Consider the following 20,132-nt stretch of genomic DNA (forward strand, 5'->3'; position numbering starts at 1 on the left):
ACAATGGAAAAATCCATCAAAAAGATATTTAAAAAAAGGAAGGATGTTGATCAATGCTGATAACACTAACTTCAGATTCCACGAGGCAGGTTCAAGTTATTTGGTCTGGCAAGAACTGCATATATTTTTGCTACCTCTGCTCCTCAGAAATGAAAAATATACAGTTCCAGGACTGTGATTTTTATCCTCTGTAACTTTAGGCATACATCAACTACAAACTATGCCATAATATGTATAAACTGGTATTGGACTCTACATGTTAACAGCACTCCCTCCATAAAGGGGGACAATGGCATCCCTATATCTAGACAATCACTTTGTTTATAAGCTATGCAATGTAGAAGGAATTTCTTACAACAATGGACACATATTTGTCAAAAAGTTAGGTCACTATCCATATAAGTCCCCAAATACCAAACGACTCTTGGGGGTGTACTGTTAATGTGGTAGTTCCCTACGATAGATGACATCCCACAGGATACAAAAATGAATTTTTTGGCATTTAGTTTCAGTCCATGATTTGAAACCCGTTTTTATTTGTGATAAACCTTCCTGCAGGATGGCAAACTCATTTGGGGATTCAATGACTTCTCCTAGCTTGCAGTTATCTGCAAACTTAGTCAGCCAGAGCCCTTTGGTATTCGCTTTTACTTCAGAAAAGTAGAAGCTAAACAGCAGAGGTCCTAGCACTGAACCCTGGAGAAGTCCACTGGTGACTTGGTCTCTTTTTGGAGGTACCTTCCCCTTTTTTGATTTCCGGCATCCTATCTGTGAGACAGCTGGCAATCCAACAGGTGACACAGGGATTGGGATTTATTCCCAATTTATTGAACTTTTCTACTATGCCTGAGTGGGGAATTGTGTCAAAAGCTTTGGCCAAGTTGAGTTATGACGTGTGTACTGTTTTACCTTCATCCATTGATGTGGTGACCTTTTAAAAAAAAATCCAGCGGTTGAATAAGCATGACCTGCTCTTGATAAATCCAAACTGAGAGAGGTCCAGTGTTTAGAGGTTCCTTATGTCCTGATTGATTAATTCCATGATAAGTCTTTCCATGGCTATGTATATGAGGTTGGTCAGACTTATATGTCTGTAATTGCCTGGGTCTGTGAAGGTCCTCCCCTATTAGAGGGGGAGTGACTGTAGCTGTTCTCCAGTCTTTTCCTACAAAACCTGTATGGAGGCTGAAACTGAACAGTGTCGTTAAGGGTGCAGCTAAATCATGCTTCATGCTATTTAAGATGCATCCAGGGATATTGTAAGGACCCATCATTGCAGTACTTTTACCTTTTGATAGCACTTTCAGGACTTGGTCTTGAGTGACTGCTGGAGATTAGCCAGTTTCAGGTAGTCCTACAGGGACAGACAGAGGGTAGAGTGGGGAAAAGTTAGAGCTAAAGTTATCAGCCAGTAGGTTCCCTATATCTTCAGCTTCAGTTTTTATCAGGGCAAGTGTTCATACTCTAAAACTGGATTCCTCTACTTTCTTTCTTTCTTTCTCGCAGCTTGCATTCCAGGAACATGATTTTTGATACCGTTGTGGTTAGAATCCCATCTGTGAAGTCAGTAATGCACATTCACCCATCATGTCAATGTGAAAGCAGAACCAAGCTGCAGTTCTCCTTGTCGAGGAAGCTGATAATGGAGGATGGATACCTACAAGGCAAGCCCATAGTTTCTACAACACAGCCCCCTCCCCCACAAGTATAGCACCCTCAACCCCAAAAAGTGCAGCCTTAAACATAAATCCCATTTAGTCAGCTAGGCCAGAAACCACGACAAATATGCCATTTTTAGTTCACTTCTTGAATATCTCATTGCTGAAAATAAGAGCACTGTTTTTGGTATACCTGGGTATGCCCATGCTGTTTCATGCCAAAGATCTATGGCTGAGTCTTAAGCATTTGCATCTGGCCAGATTGGGCAGCTGTGAGGAGCAGAGAATCTGGTATTACAGCATGAAACAGATTGTACCTGGACAGAAATATCTCTCTGCTTCAGAAAGGATAATACAATAAAAACTGATCAGATCTCCCCTCCATTTGGTGTCCATATCTCCACAGTACTACTGAACAATGAAATGGCCAGAAACAGCAGCAGCAGCCGCCTGGTCAATATAAGCTATAGCAAACAAATTTAGGTTTCTGGATGTGGATTAGGTCAAAGTGGTTCTAGATGTAACTGAAAGTTGCCTAAAAAACGGGGGACACAATGAAGAAGTCAAAAATGGCAAAATTCACACATGCATGCATTCAAACACACACACACACACACACACACACACACACACACACACACACACACACACTACTACTACTGGTCTTTCATGCTGTCCATATACCTGATGCCACACCTGAGTTGGCATATTTTACACAATTTGTACAGTGCCATATCAAATTCAACATCACTGTATTATATAAAAGAATACAATTGTTTCATACCCCTTAATCTATATAAAGATATTGTTAATACTGATCTCACTGGATATTCACATCCCGACCTCACCCCCTGCCCAGAAAACCACAGTGAAAAATTTCTCTAAAGTAAATTTCACCCTCCTCAAAACCGAGGTGGAATCCTTCAAAGCCCCCGGGCCTGTGGAAAATATGGCCCAGACTGCAGAATCCTTTATAAATGCATTCTATGAACACCTTCAGGAATGCATGGATCATGCAATCCCAAATAAAACCAAGACCCAATCCTCCAAAGGCAGACGACCTGTCTGGTGGACCCCAGCCATAAACAAACTATACAATAGAAGGAGGAAGCTACTACATGATAGAGCAAAATCCCAAAAAGGGAAGGCATCTCTGATCAGTATAAGCAAAAAACTAAGGGCACTCATAAAATCGTCAAAGGCCAGCTTCGAGAGAAAAATTGCACAGGACACTAAAGATAATCACAAGGTTTTCTTTAGTTATGTTAGGAACCTGAGTGGGAATTCACAGATATACTAAGAATTAGTCCAAAATGACAAAAAATACACTGATCCCACAGACATTGCCAACATCCTAGCTGACAGGTTCAGCGCAAACTTCTCCCCCCCCCTCCCCACCAAAAGGGCAAATATCTATCCCAGCAGAGTGCTGACCCCCCAACATCTCAGATGCTCAGGTGGGAGCCGCCCTCTCCAAAGCAAAAAACACAGCATCAATGGGACCAGACGGTGTCCCAGGCTGCGTCCTACATGAACTCCAAGAAGAGCTAAACCCAAACATAAAACTACTGTTCAATCTCAGCCTTACTACAGGATATGTACCCAAAGAGTGGCATACAGCAACAGTGGTCCCTCTCCACAAAGGTGGTGCCTCAACGGACCCTGGAAACTATCGCCCCATAAGTCTGACTAGCTTGGTCTGCAAAGCTATGGAAAGGATCATTATGGACCTCATAAATAAAGATATTGGGGACCTACAGACACTGGATCCTACCCAGTTTGGCTTTGTTAAGGGCAGATCCTGCCTCTTAAACCTGGTTGACTTCTTTGAAACAGTCACCAAGGCCATTGACGAAGGGAAGGTGGTCCACACAGCCTATCTGGACCTCTCAAAAGCCTTCGATAAAATACCCCACTCGGGCATTATAGATAAGCTCACCAGCTTAAATATAAACCCCTATGTCACTAGATGGGTTGCAAACTGGCTCAAGGACAGAACCCACATGGTTAGAATTGCTGGAGCCATGTCAGACTCCAAACCAGTTACAAGTGGCGTCCCACAAGGCTCAGTCCTGGGACCTCTCTTGTTTGGTATATATTTCTCGGAGGTACAGGCCAACACGGAAGGACTGTGGCTGACCAAGTTCGCAGATGACTGCAAACTGGGTGCCATAATCGACTCTCCAGCCGACACAAGCATCCTCCAAAAGGGCCTCATAGAAACAGACAACTCGTGCCAGAGCCATGGCCTCAAGCTAAATGCCAAAAAGTGTATAGTCATCCCCCTTGGCAAAACAAAGTGCCCACAAATTACCACATAGGTGGTAATCCATTAAGTACAGAAGAAGTCATTAGGGACCTGGGGACCCAAGTTGATAGCAATCTCTCATTTGACAACCACTTGGCCAAAGTGGTTAGAAAAACATTTTATATAGCCCACCTAATCATGAAGGGATTCACATCTAGATTAGGGAGGTCATCGTGCCTCTTTACTCATCCCTCATCAGGCCCATAATCGAGTACAATGCCCCTTTGGGATGTACCTTACCAAACACCTGCAGCAACTGGAAAGACCCCAAAAGTACCTCACCAAGAGGATCAAAGGGCTCAAACAGATGCCATATGCTGCCCGGTTAAAGAAACTCCAGCTCTACTCAGTGGCATACCGACTGCTCAGACGTGACCTGTGCCTGACGATAAGGCCATGTCCAACCCGAATTAAGGGACATGCTGCACCTCAAAAATCCAAATCCCATCGAGCTACATGCTCGAGACTTGAACCTCAGCACTGAAATAAATAGGACATGCTGGAGGGACAGATTCATAACCCAGAGGCTCCCTTCACTATGGAATAAAATCCCAGTCCAGGTTAGGCAGAGTCCCTCATTGACTCTCTTCAAGAGGAATCTTGATGAGTGGATGGGAGATCATAGGTTTACCCCGGGTATCACTTCTGTGTCACTGTTAGACAGAGGCACAGTATACTAACCTCGAAAAAGGGCATAGCAAAATAAATTTAAAATGGGTGGCGAAAGCCAAACATACTCTGGCTAGACTTATAAATGCCCTAGGGCAGATAGCCTAGTATAAACCTATGAACCTATGAATCTATGGCAAGGTCAATGCAATGATGTTGTTAATCACAGAGTATATTTACAGCAGTTCAACTGGAGTAAAGTCAGATTTTCAGACAACTGGTGCTATCTACTCACAAAGAAAAGGGTGAGTGGTAAATCTTGCTGGAATTAAAAATATAATACAAATAGATTTGACAATGTGAGGTTATGCCAGGACCAGCAGGGCAGTAGATGTGTAACATATGCTAGCACAGCTAGCTAGAATTTTGTAAAGAATTACATGTCATTCGTACATCGAACTGATTTGCATAGATGCTCGTGTTGAAAAAAGTAGTTGCAAAGCTGAATGTGTTAAAAACATACCAACAGTGGGTCCTGACTTTATTGTAACTGATTAAATGCAAATGTTTTAACAGAGGATACTGGAAGAAAATAGGTTAATCTCAGTCCAGCTAATTTTGAAAAATAGTAAGAAATTAAATTACTTAAGTTAGTCTATAAAAAATGTATCTTACAGTTCTAATTGCAGCCACAGACAAAATGTCTGGGAAAACAAGTCTAGGAATCCAGCTGCATTGTCTCTAGCAGGGAACTAATTACCACTCTGGAAAAGTGGAAGGGTTTTATGACTTCTAGCAGCTGCAACAGATCTTAGCAAGTTCTATGTGTATGTATTATTGACACAATGTGCTAAGTCCTGGTAGCTTCTAGCCAAGGGAGTAGCATGGGAACCAGAAGTCAGATGACCAGATGTATGTGATGTAATTCTGGAATCCATCACTACAGTGATGTTTTAATACTAGATGAGACCGAAGTCTCAGAGCACACTGTTTTTGGAACCTGACAAGGAAGGACCCCTTGCCTTCTTCATCTTGCCTTGCTCTAGTAAGCAAACCATTGAAAAGTACTTCTTTAGATCAGTCAGGTATATATACTGAGATTAGTTAAGTACATTTTCTGTATCTGTGTGAATTTACTCATCCATGTTACTTTAATATGTCCTGTGATTGGAAACTCTGGTGTTTATTGTAAACAGATATTCTGTACTTTCATATTCTTTAAACATTTCATTGTGACTGGTCCTTTAGAGAAAAAAAAATAGTAGTCTACTCATAGCCATCAGGTGACTCTGTGGCCACTCCTGAAAGCCTTACTGCACACTACCATTTGTATTAAAATCAATTTAACTCAGTATAATTGGGTACCCTTGTAAGAGCCTTAGAGTAGCTGGCTTTGGAGGGTCTGGTGGCAGTAACTACCTTGCAGTCTAGGCAGAATGGGTATAGCTAGTAAATCTCTGCCAGCCTTTCCCAGGTGTGTGTGTGTGTGTGTGTGTGTGTGTGTGTGTGTGTGTGTGTGTGTAAAAATCAAATCTCAAAGAGTGTGTATGTCAGCAGCTTGGAGAAGGGACAAAGCACTGGTTTCATAGAGGATGTGGCTTGGAGACTTGGCTGAGGACTCAACTTTACAGCTGTGCCAGTAGGGAGTGTTATTGGGGATCTGGAGCAAGAGGGAAATTCAGCCCCCGGACAGAGTGCGTTCCATGTGTCCTCTTAAGGGAAACTGTGCTTGATGCAGAGAGCTGCATCTAAAAATACTGGGTGTATCCATTTTTGTTCCAAGTGAATGTTCCACTCCAGTGTCAGTGGTGAGGAGTCAGGTTCCCTGATTACTGACCCAGAGTGGAGACATCACAATATTTTCATTCATTTTTTTTAAATGAGTCCGTTACAGAAAAAAAAAGTAGATTCTGCGTGCATTCTCTTCATAAGATTCACAGGAATTTTAAAGTAACTAATCGCGGTGACCATCAATAATTTGCCAAAGCCCACCTTCAGGCTGTAACCCATTTTTTTAAAGAGGGTTAAGCCAATTAGTCCCAAGGTAAACTGCAGAATCCCCATCCAGTCATTCAGGTTCTGTCTGTAGGTGATTAATGTATGCACTGCTTAACTAACAGGGAAAGCTTTTTCTAGAGGTGGGGAGAGGCTGAATAATGAATCTCTCTCATCCCCCAAGCTCTGTTTATCTGCTGATGATACTTTAGGTCTCTGGTTCAGGTGTTTGATAAGCTTTTAGATTGGTGGAAATATAGAAGACCAACAACAATAAGAGGGTCACTGATGATGAATCAGGTAAGGCACAGATCGTTCCCTCAAGAGTCTATGATGCTGAGTGAAAGGACAGAGTTTGAAGTCTCTCTTGGTAGTTCAAGGTGTTTAAGCCTAAAATCATCTTAGGTAGGAACTTCTGAGGCTTCTCTAATTGCATATGATGAGTGACATACATGCCAAAGGGGGCACTGTAGTGTATTACTGGTCTAATCCCTGCTAAATACAACAGAACAATGACATCTTGAGATCTAGAAGATATATCCTTGGCTATTAGTTGTGCTGGGTAGAAGGCTCTCCTAATTACAGCTGCCACAGGGTGATCAAAGGAGAAGAAACTGTCAACCCAGGTACCACGGTCCCTGGCTGCATTTTCATTTAGTGTTGGGAGTATTCTTTATACTATATGATGAGGGCAGGGATTGCTAGTCAAAGAAATTTATACTAAACTTTTTCAAATTTAATTTCATCCCATTTTCAGTACCCCAGGTATTAACCAGGGCAAGTTTGTTCTGAAAGGTACGAATGTTAGAGGGGGGATCTTGACAATAACACCATTGTTGCAGTCATCTACAAACTTAGACAAATGTCTAGATTCTCCATTTGGAGATCACAGAAGTACAGCCTGTATGACCCTCTCAAAGACATTAACTAGATTTTATAGGCAGGACCCTCTCAAAGACATTAACTAGACTTTATAGGCAGGACCTTCTCTTGATGAAGCCAGACTGTTGTTGGTCTAGCCTAAAGACATTTTTTATTTTAGAACTGTTAAGATCAGTAATGATATGATACACACCACAGACTTGCAAATCTGACTCCTAAAGTTGATAGATTTATAATTCCCAAGGTCTGTGATGGAGAAACCTTCACGGAAGGGATGCACTATTATGGTGCACCAAAATTCAGAAACAAGTCCTATGACTAAGTTTAAGTTAAACAATCTGAAGAGAGGTTTGGCAAGGGTATATTTGCCACTATTTATTAAACATCAAAGGGTGCTGTCTTGTCTCATGCAGGAAAGCATTTTTTGTCTTGATAGTACCTTCATAACATGTTCCTTGCTGATGGTAGGGGGCTTAAGGGATTGTGAGATATGTGGTGTTTGAATAATTGCTTCAGGAATAAATTTTACACTAAACTTGTTTACTAGCACATTACTGATGTCTTTGGGTCACAGTGGGTTAGACAGTTTAGGATATGTTCCGAGTATTGTTGTTGATTATTCCTTAGCGATTCCTAACACTGCTGAAGAATGACTTCTAGCCATCATTAGCTTCAGAATCCAGCTTAATTTCAAGGGTTGCTTTAATACTCTTAACAACAATTTTCAGTTCCCCAGTAATGTTTTTTTGTACTATGCTTGTTATGAGGAGTCTTGGACCAGTTGTATAACTTAAGGATTTTTTCCCTTTTCTCTTATTCTAAACTTTGTTGTTAGACCACCATGGTGGTAGGATTTTGAATTTCCCACTGTATTTTGCTCGGGTTGGGACTGCTCATTATTTTTAAAACAAGAAACATTTTTATTGAATTATCACTTATGACATAGGCAATTATACATTTATATAACCAAAAACAAACCATATTGACATATTTTCAGTTGTAAACATTATACATGACATATAATCCTCTATACAGTCATTGTCAGTCAAACATAACATAGCTCATTCAATTCTTGTCTTCCCTTAAACCTCATTCCTCCTCTAAAACACTATTCTGCATATACTGATCCCACAATTCCCATATTTTATGTAATTTGCTCCAACCCTTTTCTAAAGATTCCACTTCCAGTTCTTTCAACTCTGTTACTATATTCACTACTTCTAGTATGGTTGGCTTAAACTTTGATTTCCATGTTCTAGTAACTGCTTTTTTATCAGTCCTCCAGAATTAAACTCAGCAAGGCCTTACTCAGTCTAAGCGACTCTGCTTATGTATCACAGCTCAAACAAATCATTTCCTTAGTTACACCAATTTGCTTACTAAGTATTTCCAACAGAGTAGTCTACAATTAATTTTTTAAAGTTTGCCAACTCATTACACTCAAAAAATATGTTGCCAATTACCTCTTTCTTACCAAGTTACAGCTCCAACATTTGCATCTACCTGAGGAAAAATTCTCTGGAGTTTGCTTGAAGTATAAAATACCTCTGCAAACAATTCCATGCAAAGATCCTAAATCTTCTAGACTTTGTTGCTTATTTGGTAGTCATGCATACATCTTCCCATTGTTTCCTTGTGAATTGCTTATCCAATCTCTTTTCCCAATCCTTTCTAACCTACTCTGAGGCACATAGTTATCATGCAATATTTAATACACCCTACTATCTACTTTTAAACAGCAGCTTATGTTCTAGATTCTACAAAAAAACTGTACCAGTGCTGGTTGATCACTTAGGATCCCCTATTCCTTTCTCTTTGCCTATACTCTGATATCAGTCTTGATATGGAAGGCATTCTCAAGCCTGCAGTCCAAATTAGTTCTTGCCCTCTTCCCTTTCTGTTACCTTCCTTCTCTCTTTAATTATTTGTTCCCAATACCTTGGTTCTTTTGCTAGTTTTCTCCAGTAAATTCCAGACCCTCATGCATATCCTCTGTACCCTTAACTGCAGTCAACCCTATTGGCAGAATCTCTTTTCTCCACTCCCTTGTTGGCTTTGTTTTCTTCCTTCTACTTTATGAATATAATATTCTGTATGGTTATTGTTATTCTCCTTAAGGATCTGCATCCAAATTAATAGTCTCTCCTTATTTCCTGAGCTTCCTGCTATTTCATCACCATCCCTCTCTGTTTGAATTATAGCTTTCTACTTCTGTTACATATCGAAGCCTTAACTGTGTAACTCTGAAATACCCCTTCAAATCAGGCAATCCCAAGCCACCTTATTCTACTGGAAGGATCAGCTTATTCCACTTGACTCTTGCCCTCTTACCCTATCAGGTAAAATCCTTCAGCTCTATCAGTTGCTATCCACAACTTCTCTAGATGAAAACATATTTACTTATTTTTATTTAACATTTGTTTATTAGGAAAGTCCGACTTGGAACAAAGCCAATTTTCAGTGGAGGCCCGGGGAGAAATGCCCAGATGCATGTTTTGGAATGTGGGAGGAAACCGGAGCACCCAGAAGAAACCCACACAAACTCAGGAAGGGCATGCAGACTCTGCACAAAAGGCAACCCAGCCAAGAATTGAACCAGAGAACCTCTTGCTGTGAGGCAACAAAGCAACCACTGCACCACTACATCATCCACAATGCTTGACTTGTGTATAAAACTAAAGGGACTAAAAACATTTTCACGGCTTTTATCTTGCTATCCATATCCATAAAACCAAGCTTCCAGTTTCTTGTTTTTTGTATTATCTTTCTGTTTAGTCACTTCCCAGATATCCTTAGCTGCCATAACAGAATCATTTTAACCCATACTTCATAGTACTTCATTTCATCCTGTCCCTAAGAATATGGGTATTGCTGAACCAATCAGTGTGTGGGTACATAGTTTATAGCTATTGTCTTTGTTTTATCTTCATTAATTTTGCACTCCCAAAAAGACCTGAAACTGTATTAGAATGTTCCACAACACTGAAATTTCCTTTTCTGGTTTTATTGGGTACAAAATAATATCATCTGCAAATAAAGCAATCTTTTCTTGATTACCATACCAATTACGTCCTTGAATCTCTGTGTTCCTCATTTTCTTTGCCAATGGTTCTAAACATAATTCAACAAAAGGGAAAGAAGACACCCCTGCCTAGTTCCCTGTTTAAACAGAACAGACCAGAGAAGAACCCCCCACACACACACACACACACTTTAATTTTCACCTGTGATCCCTCATATATCCTCCTGAGTAATCCTATTATTTTGGCAGGGAATGAAAATTGCCCTGCTCATAAAATCCCAGCTTACTCTGTCTGATGCTTTCTCTGCATACAGAGCCACCACCAACAGTGGCATTTTCTTATATTTTGCCTCCCTCTGGATCACCATTGCTGTTCTAATGTTGTCAAATGTTTGCCTCCCCTCCAAAAAACACATTGATCCATATCTATCATTTTTTGGCATCACCTTTGCCATTCTTTTAGCCATTATAGATATAAACACTTTATAATCATGGTTTAGAATCAAAAGGTGCCTATATCAAGCTGGATCTGATGGGCCTTTACCATCTTCAGGTATTACAAACACCACAGCTTTCTTCCAGGATGTTTGTGCTTCTCCTTCTTTTAAATTACTGTTAAATAAAAATTTCCAGATCTTTTTCACTTTCATCTCTTATAGCTTCCAAACTTCCACAGGAATACCATCTGTTCACAGAGACTTTCCTGTAAATTGGTTATAGATCACCATTTTCATCACATCTCTTCTTGTTACTAATTGAGCCTCATCTACCTCTAATCTTGGCATATCTTACTCTTCCATAAACATTTCCATTTGTACTTTTTTACTTCCATATTTCTCTGCTTTATACAGATTTTAACAACATTTCTGAAATATTGCTAATACCGCTACAGGATCTCTGGTCATTTTCCTTGTTATAGGCTCCCTGAGCTTGGCAAAATTCTCTCTACTTTCTTTTGCCTGAGTCGTTGTGCTCTGGAATTATTCTCAAAAAACAGTTGCTTAACAGCAATCTTTCTAAACTCATACATGTTATCCAGGTGGTCTCTTATCTTCTCTTTAGCACTCTTCAGTTGCTTCCCTGAGAGTTTCCCTATTTTGCAATATTTTAACCTTTGTCAGTCCCTCTAAATAAACAGACTCACTTCTTAATCACATCACTTTTTCTTTTATTTCTATCATACTTTTAAACTACACTTTGATTTTATCCCACTTCCTAGTTATATTTTGTGAAGAAATCTATATCTTCCCTAAAAACTCCACTACCCATTCCTTAAATTCCTCTCTGTTTAACAGATAGGTGGGGAAGTGCCAGTGTCTCATTTTTATTTCATTTCACTGTATGTTTATTTTAATTATTGGCATGTGATCTGTATAAAAACTTTCAATTAAATGCACATGTTCTTGTGAAATATAATTTTTGTCTAGCCTAGCCCAGCTTTCGTACCTTTAGGAATAATATGTAAATTCTCTACGAGCTCCTACTACTGAATTCACATCTTCTATACCAAATATCGTCATGAATTTCTTCGCAAATCTACCTTCTTTTGTTACATTTTCCCTTCTATGCCCCCAGATACATCCTGATTGTTGCAAATCTAATCCCAGTCACTGCCTATAAGTAATAATCCCTCCTGAAAGCCAATTATTTCTCCCAGAATCTTCTTAAGCTACATTGTAGAAGTTTTAGGTGGAATATAAATACATGCCAGTGTAATCCTCCTTGCTTGCCAGTAGCTCCTAAGTACTACAAACGTACCATTATCTATTTTTCCTCTTTTATCACTATTGAAGCTCATCTAGCAAATATAAGTACTCCCGTTTTACTTTGTCCCAGATACTCTGCTGAATAACCATCCTGAATTCCTTTCTTTATCAAATTCACATACTAAGTCCCTTCCAAATCTGTCTCCTGTAGCATAGCTATTTACACACTGTATTTTAATATAGTTCACTACTGTCTCTTTTTTGCTTATACCTGTGAGAACATTCACATTCAAAGGTAATATGGAAAGTCTTGCCATTATAATAATGTTATTACACCCCCCTTATGTATAAACCCTTTTTTAAATGTCTAGTTTCAGCTTTTGTGTTACATGCATACACTAATGTTTGGCAGGTTGACCTTTTATACATTTGTTTCTTGTCATATCCATATGAACCTACACTACATTTTGCAAGACTTTTTGTTTTAATGAAAACTCCCAAACAAAAGAAACACACCTACAGAACACCTCCATCACCTATTAACATAATACAAACACACACAACTACATACATCTTCAAATAATGAAGTTTAACCCTTCTTATAGGAATAATTGACCCAGATTTACAGCTATACTCACAGGCTTGAGCTGACCTATAATGAAGTTTATCCATGCTTTACTATCTCCAACTTTCAGTACTTTGTTCTTCAAATACATTTTTGTCAGAATCAACTCTTTTTGCTGGCACGATGGCGCATACAAATAATGTGCCCCCTAAATTAACAATTCCTGCTGTGGAATACCAGTCTAGCTGCTTATTTCTGGTTTCATAAAATTAATACAGTTTGTTCTTTCTAGTTTCTCTGGTACAGCAGAAAATTTTCCCTAAGTGCTCTGTCCTTTAATTCTGTTATTTTTTTGAAACATCTCCTTTTCAGCAGTCTCATACTCAGCCAGCTATTTCATAATTTTGACCTCTGATGTTTGTAGTTTTATGAGCTCATCTAAATATCTATTTTAAAGATTCTTCTGTTTTTTTTCACCTTTTTGTTATTTGAACTGATATATTACTTCAGTGTGCCATTTCTTTTAATCAGCTCTAAGCACATTTAAATAATTTATTTCTCTAGATTACTGGAAGTCATGTTGTCTTGCATCAAAGGTGGAGCTTGAACTGCATTTTCCTATATAGCTACAGATTCCTCCCGGCTAGTGTTTTCTCTTCACTTTTTGTGGTTGACTTTCCTTCAGGTTCTATAAAATTCTTCTTTGCTGGCATCCAGGCAGTCCACTTACTAGCCAGTAACTGGAATTTACCCTAAAAGACAAATTCATTGGGTTTCTTTTCTGATTTTCTGCTTTCACTCTGCGTGTAGCCTTTCTAGAAGTCCTCTCATTAGCACTGCTAATTCTATGCATTTTGTTTTGAGTGGACACACAGTACAAAAGATTAGTCCAGATAAAATCACTTCAGTTAAAAGATCTAGGAAACTCACCCTCCTTGTGGAAGGGATAAAGATGCCTTGTTGAAGCTTCAAGTAGTTTATTCAGTTAAGCAGGTAGATAAACAAGTGTTCTTGTTCTAATGCATTACACATTCAACAGGTCAGTTATTTAAAGGTGGTTACAGACAATGGTAGGAGGGTCCAGGGGAGCTGACTGATGGAAAAACAAGGAGCCAATCCCAAAGTTTAGAGGTTAGTCTCTTATCTGAATATTCCTGAAAGACCAGTTTACCAGCTCAGCATCCTGTGGAACCTCATTCATAGTTAAAAGCTAAACTTTTTTTATTTTTAACAAACAAACCATTTATTTATTTATTTGCATTTGTTTACTGGGAGTGTCCGACTGGACGTAGGTCCATTTTCAGCGGCGGCCCGGGGAGAAAAGCTCCACAGTTAAAATAAACAGACAGTAGTTACATTGGATTACATAGCAATTAACAATTTAACATAGCAATTACTTACAACATATTTACAGATGAAGAACATAGTACATCAGTAGACAACTAGAATCTTTATCTGTGAAGTACATAACAGACATTAACAAATGTTACAATGAGAAGTTCCTGCTGTATAATAAGTACTAGGCTTATGAGCATCTGAGCTTGCTATAATCAAGGTAGTTAGTGGAGTGGAAAGAAAGGTAGTGGTTGGATAGGGTGGTGATAGTAGAGTGGGAGTTGCAAGGGCATAGCCAGCATGTTTTTAGGTGCGCTTTTAGTAAAGTTTTGAAGTGATTGCATGATGGTACAGAGGTAATTGTGGGTGGAAGGGAGTTCCATAATTTGGCTATGGTGCAAGAGATTAGTGCTTCACCAGCCGAGTTACTGGCTTTAGTGATCTGCAAGTGATTTTTGTTGGTGGATCTTAGTGGTCTGGTGGTGCGATAGGGTTGGAGTAGATTCTGGAGGGATGGGACATTTAGTGGATGGTTTACTAGTTTGTGGGCGAGTGAGAGTTGATACCACTGAATTAGGTATCAACCTTAGGTTGGTATATATTGGAGAGGCATAAAGTAGGGTGGAGATAAGGTGGGAATTTGCTATAGAAATCTTTGCTGCTTTGGTGAAAAATTGCTTATTTCTGTATAACGCTCCTAGTTTTTTGTGGACTTTTTTTATGGTCATGGATATGTGAATGTCAAATTTTAGTTTATTGTCTATTTCCACTCCAGGAAATTTGGTGTGTTCAGTTGGGTATATAGTGGTGTTGTCTTTTGCTGTGATGTTAAAGTGAGAGTTGTTTTCAGTATGTTTGGTGGGTTGGAAGATGAGTAGTTTAGTTTTGTTTGGGTTGAGTATTAATTGGGCATCGGATAACCAAGTTTCGACAGAGGAAAAGGCTTCCTGTGTGACTTTTTGCAGTTTGGGTAGGGACTGGGCTGAGCAGATGATGGTTGAGTCATCTGCGTATTGTATGAGTATGCCATGTTTGGTGGCAGAGGCTAGATTATTGGTGTAAACAGAGAAGAGTAGGGGTCCAAGGATGGATCCTTGGGGAACCCCTAGGGAGACAGGTAGTTGGGGAGTTATGTCATTCTGCCATACAATGGATTGTTGGTGGTGTGACAGGTAACTCTGAAACCAGTTGGTGACTGATTGAGAGAAGGATAGGTTATTGAGGACAGAGATAAGTTGTTTATGTGGGACCATGTCAAATGCTTTAGATAGGTCTAGGAAAGTAGCAGAGGAGAGATAACCATTGTTTTTATGCTGAAGGATAGTGTTAGTAAAGGAGAGTAAGGCAGTGGTGGTGCTATGGTTTGGTCGGAAACCATGCTGAGTACTGGAAATGAGGTTGTTAGTAAGGAGGTAGTCTGAGACCTGAGAGTGTATGCATCTCTCTAGTATTTTGGAGAGTGGAGAGAGAATAGCTATGGGGTGGTAATTGGTTAGTTCTGTGGAGGGTCCGCCTTTGAGGAGGGGAATTATATGCGATACTTTCCACAGTGTGGGAACGTAACTTTCTGACAGAGATCGGTTTATCAAGATGGATACTGGGTAGGCCAGAGCATCAGCTGCGATTTGTAGGTATTCACTTGGGAGGTTGTCTGCTGCTAATTTGGTGGGTTTAAGTTTAGTTAAGAGTTTTTTTATGTTGGAGGTAGGTACAGGAGAAAAAGAGAAGGCAGTGGGGAGATTACTAGTTGAAGGTGTGGGTTGGAGGGGGGTTGTGTTGTTTAGCTAGTGATAGTATGGTTTGGGTGAAGTGTGTGTTGAATGAGGTAGCAATATTTTCTGATGAGTGAGGGATGTTAGGAAGAGGGGTGCTGACTTTACCTGGGTGGAGGATGGAGTTTATGGAGGACCAGAATTGTTTGGGGCTGTGTTGTGAGGAGTCTAGGGCAGACTGGTAGTATTGGAATTTGTCCTGTTTTATTAGCTTTTTGACTCTATTGTGTAGTTCTAGGAATTTCTGTCTAGTTGAGGGGGTTTTGGTTTTGCGCCAGTGCTCCCAGGCTTTATCCCTGTTTTTCATTTCTGACTTAGTGGTTTTCTGTAGCCATGGGGAGGGATGTGCTTTGGTTCTGGAAAATCTTATGGGGGCATGGTAATTAAGGATGCTCAGGAAGGTAGTATTACAAAATTCAACTGCGTCATCTAGACTGAGGTACTTTAGAGGATGCCAGTTACATTCTTTGAGGGATGAGATGAATGTGAGTGGGTTAAAGTTTAGTTTTTTTACGTATTTGACGGTAGATGACAGGTTTACCTTGGTATAGGTATTTTTTGAGTAGGAATGTTGGGGAGTGATCACTGAGGCTATCTGATAAGCAACCTGTTATATATGACTGGGGGGTCTTACTGACTAGTATCCAATCCAGGGTAGTGTGCTTGCTGGAGTTTTTATTTATCCTGGTTGGTGACTGGACTAGTTGGGTGAAGCCATGAAGGTTTACATGATGGGTTGGATGGTTGCCAGAACAGGATTGCCAGTCAATATTGAAATCACCTAAAATTATAGTTTCTTGAGGGAGATGGTGGGTAGATCAGCTGAGGAGGTTTTCTAGTGGAGGGATGTTTTGGCCAGGTGGGAAGTAGCATCCAATTATGTTGATGGTTTTGTTTTGTTTTATTTTGAGGTTGATATATATTATTTCTTCATTGCCTATTTGTGGAGCTGATGATTTTAAGATCTGGATGTTTAGATGCTGTTTAAATATTATAGCTACACTGCCTCCTTTTTTGTTTAGCCGGTCTACTCTTAGTATGCCGTAACCTGTAGGGAGTATTTGCTCACTGGTAATGTGAGGTTTTAGCCAGGTTTCTGTCAGGGTGACTATATCTGGGGAGTACAAGTCTATGGTGGCATGGAGTTCATGGACTTTGTTGGATATACTTCTAATATTTAGGCTTAACAGAAGGAAGTCACTTGGCATTCTATTGGCTGTAATATGGGAGAAGTTGTGGTTTCTAGTCTGATTATGAGGATTGGGGTTGGAGATGGTAGGGCCAGGGTTGGGTGGATGTCTCCAATTAGGGCTAGTTTTGATATGCATGAGGTTATTAGTTTTCTCAGTTTTTGAATGTGTTTGTTTATAAGGGAAACTTTATGATTGTGCTCTGTGGGTAATAGGTATGGTGGGAGGGTTACTATGTTAAGATGTAGGATGCTTTATGTTTGAGTAATATAGCTGGTAGAATATGTGGGGGTGCATAGGGATAGTTCTTGAGCTGGTGGGAGGGGAGCTGAGTGAGGGTGAGACATGAGTGGTGGTGTGAGTAGTAGTACAGTGGTAGTGGTTGAGTGGGGGAATTATGGAGCTTTGGTAGGATGTAAGATATGCAAGGAGAGTGCATGCAGTGAGCATAGGTAAGGTATGCTTGTACATGTTAGTTGAGGAGGTGTGATAGTAGTGGGAAGATGGAGGAGGTAGTGTTGGGTTAGCGCTGTGGTTGGCTATTGGAAAGATGGGAGGGGTTTGTGGGTGCAATAAAGGTGGGACCACTGGGGGCGGGAGGGAATAGGGGGTGGGGAGCGAAGAGGGCAGAGACACTGTTAGTTGCTCTTATGAGGGGGCTGGAAACAATCAGTTAACAGAGTTAACTGATAAATGAACATATGATAGTGACAAGGGTGGTTGTAGTTTTAAAAATGGTGCCTGCCACAGGTAATATTTATTAACTTTTTTTTAAACATGACAACGCATGATCTACCACTATAGAACTATATCTAAGAAACACTTATGCCCGAATTTCATCAGGTCCATCAGAGTGGTTTACAGTTTGATGATTGAAAACACCTGTTTTAATAAGACTATCACTAGACTTTACTAACCTGTTTTGTAACACATGTAACATGACAGGCTACGTCTGCCTCAGTGGTGCTTTGGTAAGGAGAAGTTAGACTGGATAAAGTTGTGTAATAAAGCTTTCATAACTGGAATATGAGCCCCACTGAGGCTAGCATCATGAAGTCTAGATAAAGAATACTGTCTCTTCTGGTATGTTTGTTTACTGTCTGTCCCACTGAATTTTTGTTAGCTAAATCCAAGAACTTCTAGGCATACTTTATGTTGTAAGTATAGGAGCTCCAGTTAGCTGTGGTGTAGTTAACGTTTCCCAAAATAATGGGGTTCTTGTCAATAAGAAATTTTTCAAATACTTTCATGAATCTAGCATGATCATCTAGGTTCATGGAGGGTGTCCTGTGGCAGGCTATAACTTGGCAATGTGTCTTATTTATGGTGATCTGGAGTTCTATGCCTCCTGTTTGTGCATCTCTGGGAGTCCGTCTGGAGATGATATGACTCAGCAACTACAGCGATGCCACCACAGTTGCCATCAGGCATGAAGGCATGGCAGGTGCAAAACTCAGGTATGGACAGGCTGCCTTATTTACTTTTAAAGCAAGTCTCAGTAATTATACAAACATGGATTTATTCCAGATGCAGAACAGCTGCAAGATCAGATACTTTGTTGTTGAGACTTCTTTCATTAAGAAAAACTACCTTAATGTGGCCCAAATTCAGGTTTGATGACTTTGCTGCACTGAAATGTCCATTAAACTGGATTCTGCCTAAAAACAGCACTGATGATTTATTAGTTCACACTTTGTTGATTGGGTTGATTTCACTAGGCCAGCAGTCTCTTCTAAGTGGAGACCTGAGGTGGTACTCATACTGACTATGGAAAATTTGCCCAGAGTTTTTTTTTTTTTTTGATAAGTGCAGTGGGATCTTTTACATCTGTTTGAGCTAGTACCAACTCAAGCAGATGTGGCAATTTTGTTTTGTATCTCATCCGACAATGGAAGCAGCCAGGCTTTGCCAATATATGGAGGCCTTTCAATAAGAGATTAAGGTCATCCTCTGAGAAGCAAGTGGGAGTACCAGCCATCTCATGCTGAGATATGGAAAGTGACACCAACTATTCAGCCAATTATCTTGTCTTTGTGCATCACTCCTGGTGAAGAAAGGGTTTTATCTTCGACCACAGTATTACCTGTATTTGTCTCATGCATGGAAAGTTCTCATATGCTTCTCTGAGTATCCCTCAGGGTTTTGCATCCCAGATCATTCACTACCACATGGATTTCCACCATGTTGTAGTCATAACTGCCCTGGGAAAGGCTCTTTAGAAATATTGCAACATCACAGATCATGGCATCCAAAAGGCAACTGACTGTAACCTTATCCTTGTTATAGTGAATTATCTTTGTCCAGCCTTGTGAGTGAGGAATCTGTATGCCTAACAAGTGAGCCATCAATCACTATGACATTTTTGTTAGTGCAGTGTTTACGGTTGCAAGACTAGGAGCAATCAGACCTTTGATCACATAATGTTGCTGGGAAGCATGGAGGAGATGCGTTGGAAAATTTCTTTGGGGCCTTGTCTTACTAGTTTTAGAAGGCTTTGCTGCGTATGTTTAATAGTCTTTTTAATATGATTTTCCTGAGCATGTGGTGGAGGTGGGTAAAAGGCTGTGGGTGTATGATGCTCAATGAGCATGTTGTCAAGTGACAGTCATGGCTTTGAATTAGTTAAATATTTGCAAACATTTATTTATGATAAGCAAGAATTGTTGTCTCTGAATATAAGGTAGTGCTAGGAGGCCGGCAACAGAAGAGAAACAAACAAGTTGTCTGACCTTCTATAATGTCCAGTGCTTCAAGTGTCAGATGGAGAAATGCATTAAGGTAAATGTTACTAATCATCTTAATTTAATTTCTTCTAACTAATCTACAAACCTCCCTGAAAACTCAGCTTTCCTCCTGCTACAATAAAATTGCAAAATTCGCTACCAGCCAAAAGTCCTCAACCCACCACTGTTCCTCTCTCCAACAATTAAAATGGCTAGAACTACCCAGTCATCTCACCTATACTCAACTATCCCTTGCACATAAGCTTATTCTCAACCCCTCCCTCTGTCCCTCCCTGTCTTCTGTATTTAAAATGCACAGACCTGACAGAATATTAAGGTCTAACAACCAAAATCTATTAGAAGTGCA

Source organism: Protopterus annectens, chromosome 16.part0 (assembly GCF_019279795.1).
Source record: "Protopterus annectens isolate FY-2018-M chromosome 16.part0, PAN1.0, whole genome shotgun sequence".
Lineage (NCBI taxonomy): Eukaryota > Metazoa > Chordata > Ceratodontiformes > Protopteridae > Protopterus > Protopterus annectens.